The sequence below is a fragment of the Photinus pyralis genome, unplaced genomic scaffold (assembly GCF_008802855.1).
Source record: "Photinus pyralis isolate 1611_PpyrPB1 unplaced genomic scaffold, Ppyr1.3 Ppyr1.4_LG6, whole genome shotgun sequence".
Taxonomy (NCBI): domain Eukaryota; kingdom Metazoa; phylum Arthropoda; class Insecta; order Coleoptera; family Lampyridae; genus Photinus; species Photinus pyralis.
Genome location: NW_022170663.1, coordinates 21,518,817 through 21,544,083, shown reverse-complemented (window position 1 = coordinate 21,544,083; position 25,267 = coordinate 21,518,817).

Below are 25,267 nucleotides of genomic sequence, written 5' to 3'. Positions count from 1 at the left end.
GAGCTAGCTGGACAGGTGTGTTGTGAGCGGCTTAGTGACAGATCGCCATTGCACGCAGTAGTATTTTGATAAAACAGTCTTAAATTGATATCCCATTCTGAATACAGTTGCTCGTTTTTTATCTATAGTTAGTTCTTAACTTGAATACACATCTGCAACCACTTTCCCTGAATTGAAATAGTATGGTTGGCTATTCTTCATAAAAGTATGGTCTCTACAAAATAATGTATTCTTTAAAGGGTTTTCCATAAGTACGATATGATTTTGAAATGAAATCAAATAAAAGTGATTTCAGTATATAAACAAATTTTTTATATGTATATTATCTTAAAGTACAATCGATAACGTTTATGTTTTGAATAGCACGTTGTTTAAATGTCCACCTCGGCTTTATGTAAACGAGTGAATTCGAGGAATCCAATTTTTGACCACAAATCGAGCGTAATCTCACGAATGCAGCGTTCAATGTTCAATCTCAATGCATCAAGTGTTTGTGGCCTGTTTGCATAAACCTTAGATTTTAAATAGCCCCACGAAAACTAATCTAAAGGAGTCAAATCACAGCTTCATGTAGGTCAGGCAACAGTTGCATTCCTTGAAATTATTCTTTCTCCCAACTTTTCGTACAGTATGGCAACAGTTTCATGAGCAGTGTGATATATAGTGCCATCTTGGTGGAACCACCACCACTAAATCACGTGCATCCAAATTTGGCCATAAAAACTTTGTCAATATGTGTCGTTATCGTTCACCATTCACTCTAACTGAATTTCCAACCTCATTTTGAAAAAAAGGTTCAACGATACCAGATATCACCATGCCATAAACCACACCACACCATAACATTTACCTTCAAGGGATGCAAAGACTTCTCATACTATTCTGTTGTGGATTGTTTTCACACTAAAAACTGCAATTTTGCTTATTTACATATCCACTTACCCAAAAATGGGTCTTATCTGAAAAGATAATTTTTTTCGCAAAATTGCGGTACATTTCAAGTCATTATAAACTCCAAGCAGCAAATTCGCGGCACGTACGATGGTGGTCCAGTTCTTGGGTCAAAACAATCTTATATCGGTGTAAATTTATATCTTTTTGCAAAATTCGACGAATTGTTAAAGTAAATCAGCACGACGAGGAATTGATAAAATTGGATCTTTTGTAACACAAGCTCTTACAGTACCAAATTACCAATACTCTGAACAGTTCTGGCGTCTTACTGGTGTTTTTACATCGTGAAGAGGAAATTGACTTTCAATCCACACTATTATAAAAAAGGCATTCCAAGTAAAGAGGAACTAGAACAGAAATAAAGAGCAAAAAACAAAAGCAAAAGAGAAATGTACTGCAAAAAAAGAATGTTTTCGGAACAACCCAATCCTAATATAAGTGATGTCAGTGCGGCAACGCCACGACGTGTAATCAACGATCGAGAGAACACTGCCTCAAACTGACTCTAACTTGATCAACAGACACCCCACCACTGAAATGGAGTATAAAAGAGCGTTCACCGGCTTAAAAATGGTCCTTTACTGTTCGCCCACAGCGTAGGTGCCCCAGGTCCTTTTATTCGCCCATAGCGTAGGATCGCCCTCATTCGTGTTACAACTTCATTTGGGATTTAGGGTTATCAATGTTTTAATAGCGTGACACTCTCGTCAATAAAAGTCCCTAACATGAATCTCTATATCTCCTTCCCTGGAACTACGCGGAAACATAACATAAAATCAAAAATTTGACTAAATCCAAACAATGACAGATAACATCAAGATAACAGACCACTTCATGAGACATATTCTCTGCTTTAAACTCAACATTTCGGGCACTTCTAACTATAACAGATCTACGTGGAATGTACCCACAATTACATTTGTCAATAATCAAGGCGGCGTAAGACAGATTTTTAAACTTTATTCAAAAAAGAAAGCTAATGGTACATTTGAAGCTTTGGAAGAAGCATCAAGACTTTTCAAAAAATGAAAAAAAATGTACGTCTAGGTGCATAGGTATACCTAGTAAACCCCATCTCGAAACATACGGCGTATTATATTTTATATTATTTTATTATTATTTTATGCTTATATTTATACAGTGATATTCATGTAGAAGTAGACAATAGGGATTTCCTATGTCTACTTTTAAATGATAAACAGTCTTCTGCAGGACGCCTAACTTTATTCAACCATAATAACTACCTACAACAACTGAAGATCTGACTGTCATATTAATTAATTTTAATATTATCGCTTTGACTTCCGTATTCTAATTTTCGTTCAGTGAGATGTATTCAACTAAAGAAAAGTTGATATTTCCAATTGGTATAGTGCCGGTAACAGTTCAAGGAGATTAAGATATTTATTTTCTGTGAAGCCAAAGCAATAATATTCAAATTAATAAGTAATCTGACAGCCAGATGTTTATTTGTTTCAAAAAGTTATTTTGGTTGCATAAAATTAGGCGTCCTTCAGAAGACTTTTTGTCATTTGAAAGTAGACATAAAAAATCCCTATGTCTACTTCTACAAAAATATCACTGTACTGTATATTACCTATTATTTTATTTATTGAGATTGTAAGACGGGAATCCGCACAACAAAATGCCATCAAGATCTCACTAATCTTCACTACTTTTACGACTTGTCCTCGGACTTGTCAGCCATCGATTGCATGGTGAATTAATAAAAAATGTCGTAGAGATTGCCGCCACGCGAGAGAAGCCATCACAAGACGATCTCGAGGTTTAGAGCGATTTTGTTCTGTAGAGGATGCAATACAGACGAGGAGGCAGCTCACCACATTCTTTCCAAGTGTTCGGCACTATAGCGCGTTCGCACCTCCAGATGCAGTATGGTGCTTATGGACATACAGTACATGCTTGCCAAACGTGACAATGACAGCGCAAGGAGATTATGTATTGTTTTAATACTTAAATTTAATCATATGTCAATTTGACATCAATGCGGTCAGAAACATGGATAGTATTATCGAAGAATGACGCAAACTAGTAAGAGAGGCAATTAGTCCATAAGACCCCATACTGCATCTGGAGGTGCGAACGCGCTATAGTCCAAATTAGCTAGAAAGAAAAAGACCTAGGTTAAGTGACAAAGGGAATATCTATAATTTGGAATACGAAATTGAAAAACATAGCGACTTTTTTGAGGTATTCTGTTTCATGACAGCACTGCAATGTTTGTAGAGATTACGAACTCGTTAGGAGTAAATACCGGGAGATCAATAAACCTATGCTACGCCACTCTTATAAATCATCACATTAATAATCATTTGCCGCAACCAGGTGTAAGTATGTGCACCAATACTAAACATAACCTATTTCGTTCGTATATATTTTCCTGCACAACCTCCTGTTATTATTACTTTCGCCCTGAGTGAGTAAATTACTTTTTAATTATAAATTCACGTTTTTTTTTGGTGTGCCGTATAATAGGTATACTCCGACCTGCCTTTTACCTTAGAAGGGAGTAAGATGCTTTTGCAGTCCTATTTCCGTAATGGAACTAAAAACGAAAATTGAGTTTGGGACTACTCGATATGTTTGTGTATACATGAGTTTCGAGAAACGTATCCCGACAATTACGCCTCAATATTCATCGGGTACACTTGAGCGGTTTAACAATACGTGAAGTATTGCTTCTGGGAAGCCACCTGGCCGCCCAGTAATTGTTAATGGGGAGGTTGTAGAAGACGTTCATGCTCGTCTTGAGTGAAATCACAAAAAGCCGCTGCGCGTTGGCCCAACAAATGGGCTTCTCATATGGAACGTCTCACACTATTGTCAGGAGAAAATTGCACTGTACCATTAGAAAGTAACCGTGTTTCAAGAAATCAAGAACTATAATTATTGTCCAGGCTTGCAAAGCCGTATCAATGCAAATCTACGAGATGACAACGTATTGAATAAGGCTCATTTTCCTGACAAAACATGGTTTCATTTACGTGGCTACGTGAATTCGCAATACTATCGTACTTGGAGTGCAGGAAATTCACATATCTATATAAGGAAGCTCCACTTCATCCTCTTAAAGTAGGCGTGTGGATAGCGATGTCGGATAGGCGGATTTTGGGACCGATACTCTTTGACGACACGTTTAATGGGAAACGTTATTGTGAGATGTTGCAAATGTTCATCGATCAACTTCAGGATGACGATTGGCTAGCAGGTTTTTTCCAACATCACAGCGCTACTGCACATACGGCTGCTCCAACAATAAGATTTGTAGAGAAGTACTTGGATGATCGAATGATCGGAAAGAACCTCTGGCCTCCCAAGATTACCCGACTTAACTCCCTTAAGGTACGTCTCCTATTAAGCGTCTGACGCGTGCGTCTGAGGCGGTGCGGCTGACGCAATGCGCCGCCTCAATAGAAAGCAATGGGATTATGTTCTAACCTGCATGAGGCGGCCGTCTCCAGTTGCATGCGTTAAAGGCACACCGCGTCAGACGCTTCATAGGAAACGCACCTTAAGGGTACCTACGTTTCCTATGAAGCTGAAGAGTGGATGCCTGTCTCAATAGTGGTGGCGAGCACTTCGAGCAGTTGTTATAGTGCATCTAATTTACACAATTACATCGTTATTAACGAGTTGTACTGGAAATAAAATCGTTTCAATTTATGTATTAATTTGTTATTTGTGTAGTTGTCCATAATTTGTAAATGCAAAACGTTAAACAGTTGATTGCGGTTAAACATCAAAAGTATATTTTATTTTGAATTTTAAGGTTATGTTTTAGTATTGGTGCACTATCACGTCTGTTGCGGCAAATGCCGTCATGATCCATTCAAGCGGCGCAGCAATTCAGTATTAATCTCACTGTATTAAAATGTTAGATATATCACAGTTACATGTTACTATATTACAAAGAGCGAATAAAGGACATAAAGAATCGAATATAATAACGATAACTACATGTCATGTGAAATATCCCTACAGGATTAATTGCTCAATCATATCGTCAAAATTTAGACGGAGATACGATACTTAATGGCGCTATGGCATTGAGTCGCAAGACATAAGACGCATACATTAGGACGTGGACATTGGATCGCAAGACAGTAGACCGCAAAGGGAATAAAGACCACAGACATTAGGCCGCGCGGACACAGGATTTGAGATGAAGAGTCACTTTATTAAACAGGACTCGCACTTTCATAATTTGGTGCAATCTTAAGATAATTGTTCTTATCTTTTCCAATTGATGGTTATGGAGCGGAAACGTATGGAAAGAGATATTTGAAGCTGCGTCAACACGTGGATCAACATCCACATTATGGAATACAGCAATTATTATGACTTTTTGTTATGGACCACTTACAGCTGTTTAATAGTATATTAAGAAACAAGTGTATAATCATGTCTTTAAAGCACGCGTAACGTAAATCACTGTCTTTTAAACGTTGCAAGTGCTTTAAAGAGCAATTATACACGCGTTTCTTATAGTATTTTTTAGTATACCTGCAATATAATTTAAAAATAAGGGAAATACAATGAAATCATATTGACGTTATACTCGAATACATTTCTAATTATTTATTATTATTTGTCATTCCATGATTGCCATGGAAATGTCACTTGACGTTCGCATATTAAAAATCACTGTCTTGTCTTTGTAAATAAAATGACTTCGGTTGAAGAAGACTATTATAAAGAATATATGAAAATGGCGTGAAATAATAGGAATCATCTTCCAAACAAGGTCTTAAATGCATCGTTCATGCTGTCATATATGAAGGAAATATCAAAGGTAGGTATTTAAATCTTCTACCCTTCGGTGCATTCATTCAAAACTTGCGTTTGTGAAGCTCCCCACAAAGGATACGAGCCAAAGACACCTTTTTCATTTGCAAAAAGCGATCCGAGGGGATATTTTATCTCAGTCCCACATTACAAATATAGTTTCATATGTCATATTTGAAGTAACGTTACTTAGCAACCTTTAAAGCTCGGCGTGTTTTAATCACCTTTTTACGCACGCTCAGGCGTGTTTTAATAGTATATTAAGAAACAAGTTTCATAAGTGGCGCGTTTAACGCACGAGTTCAAGTTTAGAAAACGAGCCGCTCGCGGCGAGTTTTCTAATGAACGAGTGCGATGGGGCGTCTTATGAAACAAGTTTCTTATACTATTTTTTCTATTGAGGAGATATTTTCGAGAAATTTTGATCAAAATGAGGTTATAGTAACTTTTTGTAACTAGGGAATTTTGATATAGAAGTTGTATTAGTGCAGGTTGTATTAAGTTGGCAGTACGACGTCCCAAATATTTCACTTAAATAAATACACTCTCATCAATTTTGTTTTAATTAATAAACTTCAGAAATTAGTATGTTAACTGTGGAACAATTCATAAAGGCAAAATACAGTCCTTTTATATAAGTTATGTGAAATTCAGTCGTGTCACTGGACAAAGCTAACACCTAACAGATTTTGCCCGTATGACACTGCTTCTACTTATATTGGTGACTGACATAAAAAGAAAAACAAAGGTTTCCTTTCGCGATTTGCCATTAACGGTCACTAACGGATCGGTCCTTAGTGGGTTGTTGTTACGTGATACGTGTCACTCATTACGACGGGTTCGGCTTCAGATTGTCACTTCCTCTTAGGAGCATAACGATACTACACAAATCAGGCTCACGGTATGAATAACGCAGAACAAGTGCTAAAAGCAATAAGCTGCTTCTTTAAAATATTGTTTAATGTGTTCCGAAGGTATCCTCGTTGTCATCCTTTCCCCATTCGAAATCTCCTTTATAACCTGTAGGTCTTTTTTGGAAGATAGGTACACTATTCGTACTAGTAATCATTGGTCACAGATTGCACGTAGATGTTGAGCGTGCTACAAAAAGAGGCATTAATCATTAATGTAAAAATTTACCTCAAAGCCCCACATTGTTGATATCTCGGTTCTTACGCTACATACCGTAATATTTAATTCCCTTTTGAGTTTTGGGAGAAAGTAATAAATGGTTTTTTCATATTGTTCTTGTAATTTGATCAGCCTTACATGTCTCGCTTTTAATCAAATAGAAAGGGAATCTTGTCTTTCTGTATATCAAAACATAACCCTAATTTGTAAATAAATACAATCGAATGTCAAATAGGGTAGTGAATTTAGGTTTTCCTCTTTAATACCAACTTAAAAACGGTGCGTTAATAGGTCTCATTAACGCACTGTTTTGAGCGGACAACAGTGCGTTAATAAGAACATTTAAAAATCGAAATAGAAAAACAGCGATTATGATGCAGGTATAATAAAAAATATTTTTAACGCACAAAATAACCTCAAACCGATTACTCAAACGGACAACAAGACCAAAAAGACGGCGTCGTTTTATAGAAGGTAATATAATAAACACTGTTCCAATTGTTAATAAAATGTTTAAATGACTGATTCGACCACTTTCTTATTATTATTACTTCATTATAAACTGAATGTGTGCTATAGCAAGCGAAGCTATATCCAGATTTTAAACTTGTTTTGAAGAATAAAAAGGTGAAGGACCAGTGTGAAATTAACCATACAAAACGTCTATTTACCACACATAACGTTTTGACACCTAAGTAGAAAAATGATTTGCATCTGTGCCAACAGGTTTGTGGGAGTTATAGTTGGAACAGAGAAAAAGTTGGACGAATGTCGTATTGAATTGAATATAATGGTAGTGGTTTTATTTTATTCGCTACAATAAATAGGTACCTACCCGCTAGAGCATAACACCAAGTGTCTTTTTAATAAGAAGCATAGTTATAAGAGCAGCACTTCAAGTTTTTGCTATAATCAGTTCGTAATTACATGAAATTGTAGTTGACAAAAAAGTTATAAGCGGGCACATGTAACCTGAGCTTCCATTTTTTATAAATGCTCCTCCTAGACAAGACCGTGCCGCTGCAAATTAACGCAATAAAAATAAGTATAATAAATGAGATACAAAAAGGAGGCATTTTCTAAAATAGACTAATTAATAAGTTTGTAGGAATCTGGTAGCAAGTAGCACATAAAATTATAATGCACACATTCGTCAAGCTGCTACTTGTTTCTTCATTAAACCTCGAGCGGCCGGCTTGATACAGAGGGCATCGAGGCAAAAACGACATGGAATAATGGCTTCCAACTTAACTGGTCAGTTATGAAAGAAGATAACGCTGAAAATGACATTCAGTTTATCAAGGATTCATTAAAGCTTTTGTTAATTTTTTGTTAGCTGGTTTAGAAGAAATTCTTATAAATGTTTACAAGCCCTAATTATGCTACGATAGACGAGATTCTCCAATAATTAGGAATTAAATATCGATTTTACTCATATACGTATAGCTATTTAATACCTATTGTAATAGCGTAAATGAATTAATTAATTTTGTCCAAGTATCTGCAAATAGTTCTTTGATGTACCTATCTAACTATACCGATTGCTTTACTTTAATCATTGATTGAATAATGAGATTGTCCATTCTACTGTTTTATGGATGTCTATGAATTCTTTTTAGGTTAATGTACAAATTCCTGTACATTAGAAATTGATTTAATTTGAAAAAATGAAAAGCGCAATTTGTCACGATTGATTATATATAAACGAGCGTGTAATGACGATCGGAGAGATGTGATAATAAATTGATCTAATTTCAGCAAGTTTCAGCGCTGTCTAATAAGTGATAAGTTGAGAGCATTTTCCCAAGGCAACAGTCGCATAATCTGAGCTTCCGCCTCGCAAGTTGTCTAATCAAAGTTGCAGCAAAGAGATAACTAACATTGCTGAGTATTTCTAATGGATTTATAATACCTGGGACGAAGTCTTGAGCCGCGATGAGCGTCGAGGCCAGCTGAGGGATGGTAGCGGTGGAAACGCAGACGCGTCGTAGTTCCACAACATTTATCATTGGAGCTCATTACGTTAGAATCTACTTGCGTTGATCGCGAGGGATTTCATTTGTGACCCTTTTACATTAGCCAGAATTGAACTAAATACTTTGTTTTCATATACTTGGCTACATTTAGAAAATTTATTATATAAATATTATGTATGGAATGGGACCTGCGCCCATTTGCCATTCCGACAATAATCATTCATTATCCTCTAAATTTGCCCATTCACCCAATTAACCATCGGCGAGAAACGTAACTAAGTAAAAGTGTAGGTCTTTTCCGCATTAAAATTACTTTCTACAGGTGGTCAATAAAATGGAATGAAGAGTAATTGCGGTACATTTGGCTCAAAATTTCAGTTTGCATTCTTTTAACACCGTGACGCTCAATCTGAAAACACTTGTGCGTTCTTTCTATAATATGTAACTCAGTGCGAATACGCGATGTATTCGTATTTAAATACAAAGATACAAAGTAAGGAGTTACTTTTTGTTCTCCTAGATATGGTATTAAATATTGAAAAATGTAATGTTTGTTCATGACTGCGCAGTCTTTGCGGGGCGTCGGCTTTGTAGGCCGAACGCGGTCGGTTGAGTATGGGGGCCAAGGGGGTAGATGGTACTGCGGCCGACCCGGGAGGATGACAAATACCCTTCAATCCGTCACTGCCAGGCCGCGGCCCGCTTGGAATTGGATGCGATGCAGACTCACAGAAAGCTTTGTAATATCGGTTACCACCAGACTGTGAATTTTCTATTTAAAGCGAATCTGAACATAAACTAAATTGTCACATTCTCAGATGAACCCCAAAGGAGTGGTGCTGGGGAAGAGAAGGGGGCGAACTCTATAGGAAATTACATAAACTCGGCACAGACAAATACAAATGTTCTCTTTGTACGGATCTGGGTACCCACTGTGCTTGGCGCACCAGAAGCGTTCAGTAGGTGCCATTGTAACTGACGGAATCCGCGGAACATTCATTACCCATTCAGTAACCAATGAAACAGATGATTACTAACGTCTCGGACTCCCGAAGACAAATGAAGATGGATTCACTGAAATAATTACTAATCTGGCCAAACATTCAATTAAACTTGTAATCTAAAAGATTTCTGATTAAGCGTTTGCTACTTGTTAGAGGCAAGTACAAAATCGTAAGTTAAGAAAGAGCACGTGTGCTACATGATAGAAGTTCAACGATCAGCAAGACATTTTGAATGCTTTCTTTTCAAAGTAATTTCTTTCATGTATATTTTAGGAGGCTTATGCAGTTATTAGTTCACACACGCGAAGTCTTCATTAGCGGGATTAAATTTTAAACATTCTTACAATTGCTCGCTAAAGTTTCGTTACATTTAGGTTCATTAGTGTCTGAAATAAGGAATCTATCACTCTCATTTTATAATCTGATGTTCAATGCACTCATATCCACAGTAAACTTTTTCTCAATTTAACAATTTTTTTTAAAATAAAGTTTTCGGAAGCATAGGTAGGTATATAGCAAATGTTTTCTATGCTACGAATTCTTCCATGACGAGATCGCAAGAAATACTTACTTAATTACCTTTTCGGAATGAAAATAGTTTACTACTAAGATCGAATCTGGTTTTTATGTTTAGTTTGTTACCAAGTTACGACACTTTTGTGGATTACAACACGATTAATACAGGTAGGTGTTCATCATGCCCATTCTACAATATGGGTGTAAGGTGTACATATTTATCACACTTCTTTGTAAACGAATTCTTTTTTTTCCAAGCCCATTTTGAACAAGTCGAAAACAATGACATTTCTTATTTGTGGTGCCGATTTTTGTGAAACTTTCTATACCTACGCTCTTTTTATACAAATGCAAGGTAGAATACTCCTATGTAGGCTGAACTTGTGGACCGGTTAAGGATATGGAATTATTTCCTATTAACTGCACCCCCCCCCCCCCCCCCCCGACTTTCTGGAGTGGTCGGTTATAATACTTCATATATATATTGACAACAACAAGTATCAGACTCACAAAGGGAAACTGCAACGTCAGGAGAAGATGTATCTGATCGTGCTGGTAAATATACTCTGTTAGTGACGTCAAAACTTCAAGTGCGAATGTGTAGAGAAAGAAGTGTCGAAAGCTTGAAATGGAAAATCCAGACCAAACGGGTTTGTTGACGAGGGCCAAAACTTCAATATATCAGAAGAGGTAGCACAAATGGAGGATCTGGATCAGACGTGGGTACCTACCTAATTGTTTGTGAGGCCAAAACTTCCACAGCCAAAATCTTAAAAACGACGTATCAGAAGTGAGTGCCATGGTCATTTACAATAGAACTTGAACCCAATACTAAAACTAGAAAACCCTAAAAGAAAATCAAACAAAGGTAACCATCTTCGTTGGTAACCAAAAATGTACATACCTCTGTAAAATAGAGGGCTAATTATTATACATGAATGCGACAATGGTCGATGGAAATTACAACGTGACAGTGACAGTGATATAAGCCGAACCTAATGGAAGATACACTACAAGTAGATGTAATGCAAATGGCGTACTTACGAAGAAGCAAAAAAAATGCAGATTAATATCCTCACCATATCGGAGTTAAAGATAAATCCGTCCAAACAATATTACCGGAATTCCCAAATTAAGAATTCAATTGTCAAAGTTTTATAACATATGGGTGGCGGCAATTACAATTCCATGCGTTTTTAAACTAACACTTCAGCTGTTTAATTAAAAATGAAGTGCTATCTATCACAGCTCGCAATCGAAAGAGGAAGACGAATGTTCGCAATTGATAACCAACACGCGCCAAAAGTGTGGGTTAAAATTCCAACGATAGATAGTCAAGTATTCAAAAGTACGACTGTTACGAGGATCATTCAACAAAATATACCGTGAACAATTATTAATACTGGTAATTAAGAAAATGCGTGGTGCGTCACAACAAGGCGCTTCCGTGCGAAAAAGCTAAGTTTTGAGAAACTCTTTTTAGCGCATTTTTGCAAATTTATTTGTAAAAAAGTAGCTTACGAGTTAACGTGACGTAGGTACCGACAATGGGAATGTGGAAGCGCCCGATCAGATCTCACTGATGGTGGAATCAAAACTTCAAACGGGACGTCGAAAGTGGTACCGACAAAGGGAATGTCGTAGCCCCCGACAAGATCTTACTGATGGCAATGATGGTGGAGTCAAAACTGGATAATATTTCGAATACTGATCTGTCACAAAAATGCACTGAAGTATCTTCGATCTGTCAGCAGAACTTTGATAATTGTTTGCTTTTGATTTTGTCAACGACTTTGTTGGACAACTTCAGATTCGTGTTCAGCACCCCAAAAAACAAAATAAACCACAACAAACAATTACACTAGAACTTTCCACTTCGAGTACTTTTCGCGCACCATTTGACTAAACTAGCATATAAATTATAATCGATGTTAGATTTATCCTATATTTTTAGAACGGACCTCAAAGGGCTTGTTTGAAAATCATTTTAAGGATTTTCGAAGATATTTTGAACGTTTTTTTAATTATGTAAAAGTGTCGCTGCAGGGTTTTATCAACTTTTGGAAAAATTAAGAAACTAGTGCGCGGGGATTGACGGCAGCCACATACATTCACGTTTTCTTGCTCTGGATGGGATGGCTGCACCCATCCCGGACATATGGCTGCCAAGTGCGCGGCCTCTCATAAGTCTTGCGTTGCTGGCCTGGCCTTACATGTTAATATTGCTATTCTATTCTTTACACTATCGCTTCCATTATGTTAATACTGACACAAACATTATCTTATGTATTGTCATTTTTTTCCATACTTTTCTCTTTCTCTAGGTATTTGTGAGACTGCCGTACAATTTTTCTAGAATATTTTCACAATTTTCTTCATTTTATAACGTTTTTTTTAATCATTAGCATTTTTGAAAACCAGAAAACTTTCAGATCACTTACTTTTTGAATTTCAGAAAACTTATTAGTCCAGTGTTTCTAGGAAATATTTGGAAAAAAATTCGTGCAGTTCCAATTTTTTTTAAAATGTGTGGTTGAAGGTCCCCTGACGATTGTGTAATAAAGTTCCGAGCGATTTCTGTGCCGTCGGAGGGTGGAGAGGGGTTTTAACTTTTAAGGTACAGTTTTACGGTTTTTCGGCTATATGCCGAAAATGGTGGTCGTAGGGAAAAAATCAAAAAGGAAAGCTCATAAAACTTACAACTTTCTTCCTATACATTTTTTCCAATAAACACATCGTTTTCCAGCTACGGGCTCTTTAAGATGAGCAATTTTCAAAAAAACTCACGTTTTAAGTCGAACTTTTCCTCTAGCTTTCATAGGCACTTTGAACGTACAATTCCTCTACAATTCTTTCCCTACAACCATCCACTTGCAATTGCTCTCCTTCAAGAGCCCGTAGCTAGAAATCGATGCGTTTTTTTGAAAAAAATGTATAAAAACCAAGTTGTTGAACATTTTATGAGCTTTAGATTTTGATGAGAAAAGTACGACCCCTCTTTCATTGTGTGCGGCAAAAACCGAATTTCGATATCACAGTTACCTATAGAAATAGCCCATGGGGGGATGCTAGTACAAACCTTTCATCGAGCCTGATGCTTCACCACTTCCCACAACCATGTAACGGGCGATCATCAAATGAGTGACGGTCGAGTGGCCTTTGGAAGTTCAAGTTAGGTACGATTTCCCATGAAAACAAAAATTCCAAAAGTGACTCGACTGCGATCGAGCGATGTTCATCATTTATGTAGCTCTGGACTAGATGATTCCAATGGTGTGGTATAAACTTGGAGAGCTTCTGTTTCTTCGAATGTATTAGTAATTAAATTGTAAGTGCAATATAACATTTTTAAATTCGATGAATCATTTACAGTAACTGTACAATGCATCGGATTTGGATATTCATTATTGAATCCTAGAGTCATGCCACTATTGTACATACTTTGGTTAGTCTTTGAGAAAGCAATCACTTTAGCACATTGGAGCGAATCAACAATCGCCAAATCTTAATGCACATGTGGCTCATTCAATGGATTTAACGAATTGGTTAATGCTAATTAGTGGCATTATAGAAACTCTCTGGTGGAAAAGTACAACAGGAAAAAATCAAGTAGTTTCAGATGAATATGGTGGGCACATGGCAATTGCAACCGCACTAGTAGGCAATTGAACCTATATTTATATGCAAACATGTGAAATACGGCACTCGAAACAAATTTGCCGCAATTTGTTATATGATATGTATATGTTAAGCGAAGTAAACTTAATTTATAGCAGAAAGTATAAAGACCAAAATAAAGTAACGGTATGAGAATAAGAATATTACATCAAAGAACTTTCTGATTACAAGCGACTAACTTCTGCTTCACTTATGACAAATGTATTCCTCGACAGATTCATATGGTGGTCTACATATGTTAATCAAAATTTCATTTACGTTATATCTATACCCGACGTCGGGAACTTTTTTCTCCAAAAGGGGCAACAAGAATTCCCTTAGTCGTTTTTTTAATATAAATTTGTAAACTTAGGAAAGTGAAGAGAGGCACCTAATGCAATGCATTCACTTGCATATATGATTAAGCTAAATAGACGTAATTGATTATATTGAGAAACATGCGTAGTAATGGTAAACATTTTAAGTTGAATCTATAAATCTTTTTCAACCAATTTTGATGTTTCAGCAGAATGTAAATTGTGCTTTTCGAGATATTCGTTAAAATTTGTATGACAAGATTTAAAAGCATGTAGGAAGTACCGTCGACGTTATATGGATGCTCCTTTTTCCGTTTCAGCCTTTTTCGTGTAACATACAGGGCTAAAGACTATCTCCTAATGATGATTCCCTTGTGAAAATGCGGTCCAACTACAGTTTTCATTTCATATATATTAAAGTGTTTCATAAAAAAAATGTGAGGATAAATTGCTTTCAGGAAAACTAAGTATGCTTCACATTTTTAGCATTGGGTAGTACGGCAGGACCCACTCTATCTTGAACAAAAAATCCTTTTATATAAGAATGAAAGAAAAATCGCATTTGTTTTGAGGCGGCACAACGCTTTGATTAAGTACGTTCTTGGCGGGGCTCGAACTTGGGGCGCCGCGGTGGAAGATGGATCAGCCCGCGAGCTCATTCCGTGTGCTTCATTTAACATATGGATTGATGGAAAACCTATTTCTCTTTATACCCGTATATAAACAATGTAAATTTTTTATCGATTTGAAAATCAGTTTGAATTCTTACGCGTTTAATATTTTCAGGGATGAACCCGTTTATATACAATACCACGTTCACACTCTTCAATATTAACCGAAATAAATGAACTACTGCTTCCCTTATTATTTTCACATAGTATTCAACTTGCTTATAACTAGAGCTCTAAGCGATTAAGGATAGTACACCAAAGAAATGCGTAATATAGAAAATTTAAAGTGGAAACCTAAGCAATCACTGAAATGGGTAAAATAGCATAAATCAAGCGCGTTGTTTACGGACAGATAGTTGTTAAGATTCTGACTACTCATCTACTTTTTCTGTGTCCTATTATAAAATGTACCTATAAACATAAAAGAATGATGTCGTCTGTACTTAAAAATCTATAAGTATGTTTATGGTCTGAAAATGTGTTGGAAGGTGAGATCACTTCGATACTATGAAGCGTGTCATAAATTCATATACCTATACAACAACGCAGCAAAACACTGTTCAGCAAAGGCGGTGGGAATATAGAACGTTGAACTTCTGAAAATGGTCGGGTTATTACCTTGAATCAATGACCTACCATTTAAATTTTAATCGAAACTCAAGCTCTTGCCAGAATACTCTCGATCAACTCACAAAAATCCCTGCAAAAATCCTATATAAAACCGTGTTTTAGATCATATGTGAAGCAAGGGTCCTTTTTTAAAAAATATTTATTTAAAATATTATAGACGTTGAAATCCAAAATCTGAGCATCGGAACCGCGAATTACAGTCAGAATTCCTTTGATTTACTATCAAAAATTAATGTTGCTGGCTTGTGAGATAACCGCAGTTTGTGTTCGAAGATTAGAGTCGGCTCCATCGGACCATCGCACAGTTGATAGTGGTTGAAATCTCTCTCTATGAAAACACTACTCACGGCATAATATCAAGAGCTCTAGTTAAATTCGACAATCCTTATTTGAACTGGGCTAATATCCAATAAAGATTGTTGTCATTGTCCTTGGTGGCCCAAATTGTTAGCGCTTTTTTGATTCTCAATCGAATCTTTTCCAAGTAAACTTTCTCATATGCACCGAGGCATCTCGCACCCCATGTAGCTAGCTCTTAGACCAAAGATCTTATTGATATTGGAGTCAAAACTGGCTAACAGAATACTGATCTGCTACAAAAAATGCGCTGAAGTCCCTTCAGTCTCATATGAGAACTTTTTTTTGAAATCTTTAAAGTTTTTGAATTGCGAACCATTTCGTGTTGTGTGGGTTTTTCAGATTTTATTATTCTATGGATTGTTTCGATTTTGTTACTCATCAGATTCTTCGAGTCCCTCAAATTACGTATGTAACTTATTGAAAGTCTGATTTTTTAGCTGCGTCCAATTCTGGGAATCCTTCATAGACTTCGGCCCTTCGGTTTCTTCTTACTTTATAGTCTTAAAATATAATTTCCCCAAATTTTATAAATCTCTCAACTCGTCAAGTTTTCACACTTCACTCAACATTAGGGCGGGCAGATTTTTTTTCAAATCTTAAGTTTCCTAGTAAAAAAAAGTTGTAGGAAGGGTAAGCAAGTAAACCGATTTTTTTCCAAATTATAAAAAAAATGTTTGAACCGCGCACCCGAGGCTCTAAATTTTTTTTTTCAAAGTCACATCTTGGATCTGCCATAGTAGAAATCGGGTAGGATTCAGTTAACTTGTTAGTGGATAACACTATGTCCAAAACAAGGATGTCTATCAAGGGGGGATCTCGGAAACCATAGAAGATACGAAGATGGCCAAATTAGGGTAAAGTTGTAGAATTAAAGAGTTAATTTGCCGATTTCGTTTCTATTTATTTCTGATGTTATTTGAACAGATACAAAACAATAAAAAACATTTTCTCATTGTCACTTTTTGAGCTCTACAAAACAGCGTTGAGAGGTTTTAAATACTACGTTTCGTTTCGGAGAAATCATCATCAACTTCACCTTTTTCGGCCCGCCCTACTCAACATGTTAAGGGATTATCCCGTTTCTTCCAATACTTTTGATTCTTCTGGTTTGTTCATTAGATGATGCTTCGGATTGTTCAGATCCCTCGAACTGTTCAAATTTACAAGCTTCTGCGGATTTCTCTTCAGATTGTTCAGACTCTACTTACTATACTTGAATTCTTAAGATATAGGTACTTGTTCGATTATTCGATTTTATCAGATTCTATAACTTCAAATTTCTTAAATAACTTAGTTTCTCATTTTATACGTTATAGTAATTTTTTCACAATCTTCTTTGCATTCATCTGTTAGTTTCAATTATTTCAATATTCTTAGTCTGGAATTCTTCCGATGCGTCAGTTTCATCAGATTATTTGGACTTCCCAAATTCAAACTCTTGTGAGATGACTGAAAATAAATAGTATATACATACCGGCTATTTTTCACGAAACGTACCGTATGTGCGAGGTACCAATCAGCTGCAGTTTTTTTCAACATCAGAGTAAAGCCATAGTCCAAATTTCTAATTAGAAAATTACCGCGAGGAGACAAGGACTTCCCCTAATCCGAAGGGAAATCGACATAAAACAAGATTTTGTATTCGGAATATGGAAAGCTAGGACTGTGACCTTTTAAGAATTAAAAGAAAATGTGCGATTGTTTGCGTTTTGTCCGTCTGTCCGTTTGTCCGCCTGTCCATTCGTCCGGATTCCGGACCCACTTCTGCGGTTTTGAACTACTTTTAGGGGAATAACTACCTATATAACTATATCTTTCCTGCGCGACTCCTTTCCGAGATCAGTAGGTGGCCGGGCGGAGGAGAGAGGGGGTAAAAATTAATTTTATCTTTCATGGTATTCCAATGAAGTCTCCACAAAAGGAACTGCTTTCTACCAACTACCACCTCTAATGAAAGGTCTCAACGAAAGGAATTAATTTCTACCAACCATAGTCCGACTCCGTGTCGTAATCCGGTATAACTAATTCCTTATATCTCAAGAACAGATTGTCGGAGGATGGTACTCACAAAGGGCGATTGGGACGTCTGGAAGAAATATATGGTGATGTCAAAACTTTACAAGCGAATATCTCGGAAACGCTTTGTCGGAGGAAAGTACCCACAAAGGCAACATGAATTGTCTGGGCGAGATATATCTATTTATCCCATTAATCATCTAACAAGAATGAAAACATCGATAAATGTAGCATGCTACTACCTTATAACCAGATAACGCAACCATTTACTATAAGCTATTTCAGTTCTAAAAAATTCTCTTTATCTAAACAAGAGTTGTGCTCAATTTATACTTGTTTAGATACGCATATATACCGATCAATAAAATTGAAAAAAATTGTTTTAAGGACTGGTTTTCAACAAACCCGTGAATGCAGCGCCATAGAAATAGGGATTGTAATGAAGTAACAAAACGAATTAAAGATTCTAGACTCTAGATTTTAGGTCAAACGCGTCTGGAATAAATTTAATTAACAATAGTCCAAGTTTCTAATAACATATACAACTGAAAGCTAAGAATATAACTACCAACGAAAATGAGAAAACATCGAGTGGATGAACGAGGAGGAAACGGTATATTTTTAGTTAAATCGACATTGGCAAACAGCTCTGTCTAATATTAAAATTAATTATACGCATATCGCTTTTACCAAAAACAAATACGCCAACGTGTTAATTAAATATGTTCAAACAGTGAGAAGACAGTTCTCAAAGGGGTTGAATTAAGTTAGAAAGAGAAATTGCGGTGCACTTGACTTTAAAGAAGAGGATACTGCATCTTAATTAAGCAATGTGTACGGCTACACCGTCTTATGTATTCATAAAGAGCTTTAATGATTGATTACTTTTGCACCATGATTGCAAAACGTAATCATCAACTGGGTTTAACGAACGTGTAATGAATATTAGAGCTGGGAACTCCCCCTTCTGATAATTAAGAAAACGTTTTGGAGCTTAGCCGAAGAAGACGTATTTATTTATGTTTAGCAATGTACATGACTATGCCCTCGTAATTAATTAGTATTGATGTAGTTCCAATAAAAACAACAGGGATCTTAATGTGAATTTGAAAACCAAGCCAGTCCACCATCACCTATTATATTCCAATTCCGTTCATAAGTGGTTTAATGCCATTAAGCATTAAATCTCTCTCCCCAATGGCCGGACTTGGTTTATTTTGTTTAATGGCAGTTAAAACCATGATGGGATTTTAATAGCGGCTAACTTATTAAGCTGCAAGTCGCCATCGTGTATATGTTTAAGTAAAATGCCTGTAATTGTGTATTTGTTCCATTGGGGTGGCCGCTGCGTGATGCAATACCATCCCCAAAGTTCACTTTCAATTTCGAAATGGCAGACGCTTAGTTGAATCACTCTTTTACATAGAGGTAATTAATAAAACCTGAGACCGTAACACGACAATTGTGCCGCCATTTAGGTAACGCATCATTTGATGTTTTAAATGGAAGTTTATTTTACGATTAGGTAAATACAGGTACATTACTTTTACCTGAGCAATGCATTTTTATATTATCTAATTACTATCCATATTGCATGAAATTCGAAACTTCGATATTTTGTGTGGATTGTATTTATAACGTTTATATGCTTTTTGAATACGAGGGATGGTTGCAGCGCGTGCAAAGGATAATTTCTTTGAAAAAATATCAAAGGAATAACCGAAGGTAAGACTTCTACTTGTGGGAGGCAAAACATCAGATTTTGAGAAACCGTTGCACACTTTTACTTATTTAAAAGCTGGCCACTGCAAAAGTAATTCGTTGTTAACAAGTTCTAAAAAAGAGATAGGCAATTTAAAAATTTGGTACAGAATATCTATACAAGCAATCAACAAAAACTTTTCGCTGCAGTGTTGCACTATCAGACAAATAACTTTTTATGGAAACGTATTTAAAGGAAAGGAACCAATCCTAACAAGTTAAAAAATAATCGTAAACAATTTACATAAAGCGCATTTCCACTTGCATTCATTTCCCATTTGTAAGATGCAACTTCTGTTAAAATCGTAAAAATCCGGCCACAAATATGAAAGATAGCGTTGTACATGGGCAATCCATTGTTGACGCGCTACTTCAATTTCAGTTTATGAGAAGAATTTCATTTCAATGCTTTTCTAAATAAGAAAGTTGGCACTGCGCATACGCAAACGTAAATTTTGAAACTAATGTTAGATTTTCCTTTGTTCCAAGCGCCTAGGTATCAAATTTCGTTTAAATTCTTCCATAAATAAAAAAGTTGGCACTTCGCATGCGCAAAACCAAATTTTGAAACTGGCGTTTGATTTTCCTTTATTCCATGTGCCTATGTATCAAATTTCATTCAAATACTTTTATAATAAAAAAGTTTGCAATTCGCATGCGCAAAACCAAATTTTGAAACTGGCGTTTGATTTTCCTTTATTCCAAGTGGCTATGTATCAAATTTCATTCAAATACTTTTATAAGTAAAAAAGTTTGCAATTCGGTTTATAAATGGTCGAGATGCGAAAAGGGCACTGTGAATTTTGAATCGATTCGATTCAACTATGCCCATATTGAATTTCATGCAATTTAGTTCATAACTAACGGAGATGTAAAAGCGATCGAACATTTCTAAACAAAGTTATCGTTCACACGGACAAATAGATGGACATTGGACAGACAGACAAAGGAACAGACGAAGAGACCAACCGGCAGGCGACAGATAGCAATGCAAAATTATAAACGATCTCTAGGATCGTTAAAAAGGGCAAAAGTGTAAAATTATGGAACATGTAAAAAACGGTTTTTAGCGCATTTTTGAAAAAAATACGCTTTTATATTCGTTATTGCTGGCAGGCCGGCTGTCCGCGTTAGATCTCCATAACTACAATAGCTAGAGACTTCAAATTTTCACTAAAAGCTTCCTGCTATAGTGTAGATGTGCAGGCACTAGTCTATTTTGAGTTAGATTACTTGTAAGATCGATAATTGAAGAAAATAATTTCGATATGGGTTTCGGAGGTGCTATAATTTTACCGTTAGATAGCGCTACCAGTATAAAAACTTATTATTTACTTTGTGATTTGTTTTACAAAATGAAGACGTACCGTCAATTGAAATTAAATAAAATTAATTATTTAACGCAGCCAAAATTACTCGTGAGATCGATAATTTTAAACTTCGCTAATAAAATACTGACCTGCATTACCAAAAAATGCGCTTTAATCATGCATATGCTGATTTACAACTTGTTTGTTTTTTATACAATTACTTTTTTTGTAAGCGGTACAGAAAAAATTCCTTCCTTGGTACAAGACTCGACACCATAACGAACCAAATAGCGAAAAAAGTAGAACAATAGCTCTTAAGATAAAGAACTAGTAGCGTCGCAAAGTTAGCGGACGGACGGACGGACGGACGGACGGACAAAGTGGCCACAATAGCGCATTTTTTTTTTTTTTTGTGGAAATGCGCTAAAAACCGTATTCATTGAGTCACAAATTAAATTACATGGTTGTGTTCAGCACAAGATCCTCAATTTGCAGGAATTACGAATGGCAATATGAGCCCCATCGGTCTGAGACTGGCTTCGCTCGCCTGGTATCAGATTACTCAGTAGTAAACTAACTTACCCTCCTGGTTATAGTTAGTTATGGTATGTGGGTCATTGTATGAAATATTACTGTGATATCACACGTAATTTTTGTTTGCGTATTTTTACAGATTTTAAAGAGATTATGAAAAGATTCTGTAGAGATTTGAAAAAATTTTAACGAGATGTTGGAGAAATTTTGAATGTACTGTGAAGAGAGTTTGAAGAGATTGGGAGAATTCTGTAGAGATTCAGAAAAGTGATTGTGAAGAGAGTTTGAAGAGTTTTTGAAGAGAATTTGAAAAAATTCTGGAGATTTTGATGAGATTTTGAAAAGATTCTGAAAAAATTCATAAAAAATTTTGATCAGATTTTGAAGTAATGTTGAAAAGGTTTTGAAGAGATGAGGAGATTTTGAATAGATTTTGAAGAGATTCCAGAAAAGATTTTGAACAGATTTTGAAGAGATTTTTAAGAGATTTTGAAGAGATTCTGAAATGATTTTGAAGAGATTTTGAAGAGATTCTGAAAAAATTCAGAAAAGATTTTGGTCAGATTTTGAAGGAATGTTGAAAAGGTTTTGAAGAGATTTTGAATGGAATCTGAAGAGATTCCAGAAAAGATTTTGAAGGGAATTTGAAGAATTTTGAAGAGCTTTTGGAAAAATTTTGAAGAGATTTTGGAGAGATTCTTTTTTTTTTTTTTAAATAAATTTATTGCCAGATCAACAATCATAAGTTTGTTATACATAGCAGTGATAAGATTCAGTATGACTGTGTATCGTGACTTAGAGAGACTAAGTAGCGGTCCCTAGGAAAGTTAACCAATAATAAGTTAATCTTCTTCGTCGCCTGATAAAATAACGTCTTGGGGTAACCTGCGTTTGAGTCTGGTGTGGATATTTGGTTGAAATAGTTCATAGAACACCGCACCACTGCACGCACTTGAGTTAGTAATAAACTTTTTGGCACATTTATTAATATATTCTTGGATAGGCATTACTCCTAACTCTAAATGTAGCTGGGTGTTCCTAATATACCATGGTGCGTTGACAGCGGTACGCAGCACCTTTTTTTGGAATCGCTGCAGTTTTTGCATATTTGTTTTAGATGTGTTGCACCAAACCGGTGAAGCGTATAATGCTAAAGGTCGTAATAAGCTCTTGTATAGTAAGACCGTACATTCTATTTTTAGGGTTGATTTTCTGTTTATTAGCGGGTAGAGTTGCTTTAGCCTATTATAACTCTGAATTAATTTTTGGTTTATATGGTACTTCCAGCTTAGTCGGGTGTCTAAATGTACTCCTAAATATTTAGCGGCTGAGTCTTTGTCCATCCAGGATATTACTTTACTATTGACATGAATACTAGGAGTATCGTTGAATCTTCGTAATGTAAACACCTTGGCTTGGCATTTATCAGGATTTATTTGGATATTCCATTTTTTAAACCAGGCACACAGATTATCAATAGCTACTTGCAGTACTATTACTGCCTCGTTTAGGTTTGTAGCTTGAGTAAAAACGGCCGTATCGTCGGCGAAGGTAGCTAGTGTTGCGTTAATTTCAGGAGTGTCGGATGTGTATAGATTAAAGAGTAATGGACCCAGGATGCTGCCCTGTGGAACTCCGGCTCGGATATTTTTAATGTCAGATAACGTCGAATGGACTTTGACTTCAAAGCTTCTGTTTTCGAGAAAGGAGAAGATGATGGCTTTGAGATAAGAGGGTATGCTAATTTTTAAGATTTTAGTTTTTAAGCCTTCAGCCCACACACGATCGAAGGCCTGCGCGACATCTAGAAATACTGCTGCAGTGTACTGCTTGTTTTCAAATCCTCGTTCGATATGTTCGCTGATCCTTTGTAATTGATGATAGGTCGAGTGATTTTTTCTGAATCCGAATTGAAAGGTGGGCAGGACATCTAAATTTTGGATGCTGTCGATTAACCGTTCGTAAATAACCTTTTCTAGCAATTTCGATAACGTTGTCAGAAGACTTATTGGTCTGTAGTTGTTTATTTTCTTTTTGTCTTTGCCTGGTTTCGCAAACATTAGGACATGTGCGTGTTTCCATGACTGGGGGAAATAGCCATATTTCAAGCAGACGTTGAATATTGAACTGAGCGAGGCTAGGGTTTTTGCTGTTAAGTGCTGAAGTATGGAGTTGGTAATAAGGTCATGTGGAGAGATTCTGAAGAGGTTCACAAGAAATTTTGAAGAGATTCTGATGAAATTTTGAAGAGATTTTGGAAAAATTTTGAATAGATTTTGAAGAGGTTTTGAAGAGCTTTTGAAGAGATTTTGAAGAGATTTTGAAGAAATTATAAAGAGAAGTTGAAAAGATTTTGAACAAATATTGAAGAGATTTGGAAGAGATTTTGAAGGGATTTTGAAGAGATTTTGACGAGATTTTGAAGAGATTTTGGAGAAATTCTGAAGACATTCGGAAGATATTTTAATGAGATTTTGAAGGGATTTTGAAATGGTTTTTAAAGGATTCAGAAAAAATTTTGAAGAAATTTTGAAGAGAATTTGAAGACATTCAGAAGATATTTTCACGAGATTTTCAAGAGGTTTTCAAGGGATTTTGAAAAGATTCTGAAAAAATTCAGAAAAGATTTTGGTTAGATTTTGAAGGAATGTTGAAAAGGTTTTGAAGAGATTTTGAAGAGATTTTGGAGAAATCTTGAAGACATTCAGAAGATATTTTCACGAGATTTTCAAGAGGTTTTCAAGGGATTTTGAAGATATTTTGAAGAGATTTTGAAAAAATTTTGAAGAGAGTTTGAAGAGACTTTGAAGAGATTTTGAAGAGGTTTGAGGTTCATTATCACCATCAATATCGTCGATTAGTGCTGTTAGCCTTCACTAAAGCAGCACTTCATAAGAAATATGGATGCTTTTCAACATATGGCTGAGCCACCCTTGTTTTTCCCATTGATTCTATTTTAAGGGTCCGCAATGGTGTCAGGTCGAATGTCCTTAAAAGTTAGTATGGATGCGGTTTTGGAAGTATAATTTTAAGATCAAGCTGGACAACTCATTATCATTTTCGCAATGATTTTCTATAACCAGAAATTACATTTTTTAATCATTATTTACAACTATTTACCACTCAATTTGAGTAAGACTTTATTTATTTAACCACAGATCAGGTTATGGGCCCCGTATTGTGGGAACATATTTTTGTTGGAACTTCTATTTAGAATGATCGTAACCGAAGTATCTCGTGCGTGTAGTTTTAGTAGAGAACTTAGTTACTATCGTCTGGGTTATTTGTCAAGACAAAGACAAGTTAAACAGTTTCTTGTGGAAGTGAAAACTCTTGTGGACACGTTGTGAAAGAGCTTTTGACTGATAAATAAGAGTACTGAATTTGAGCATGGTTTGCGCCTGCGCACAGGCCATATGCCATACACGGCATACAACAAAATGGCGGTGCCGAGCGAGACAACGTTAGTAAATGCTACCAGGATTATGTTGCAAGGTTTAAGGTTTTGAACTCACACAGAAATTTTGGGCTCAGACTGACAGCTGCGTGGGTGATTAACCGAACAAGACCGACTCCATAACCGTCTCCCCCTATACGAACTTTGGTTCAAGAAGAAGCCTGCAA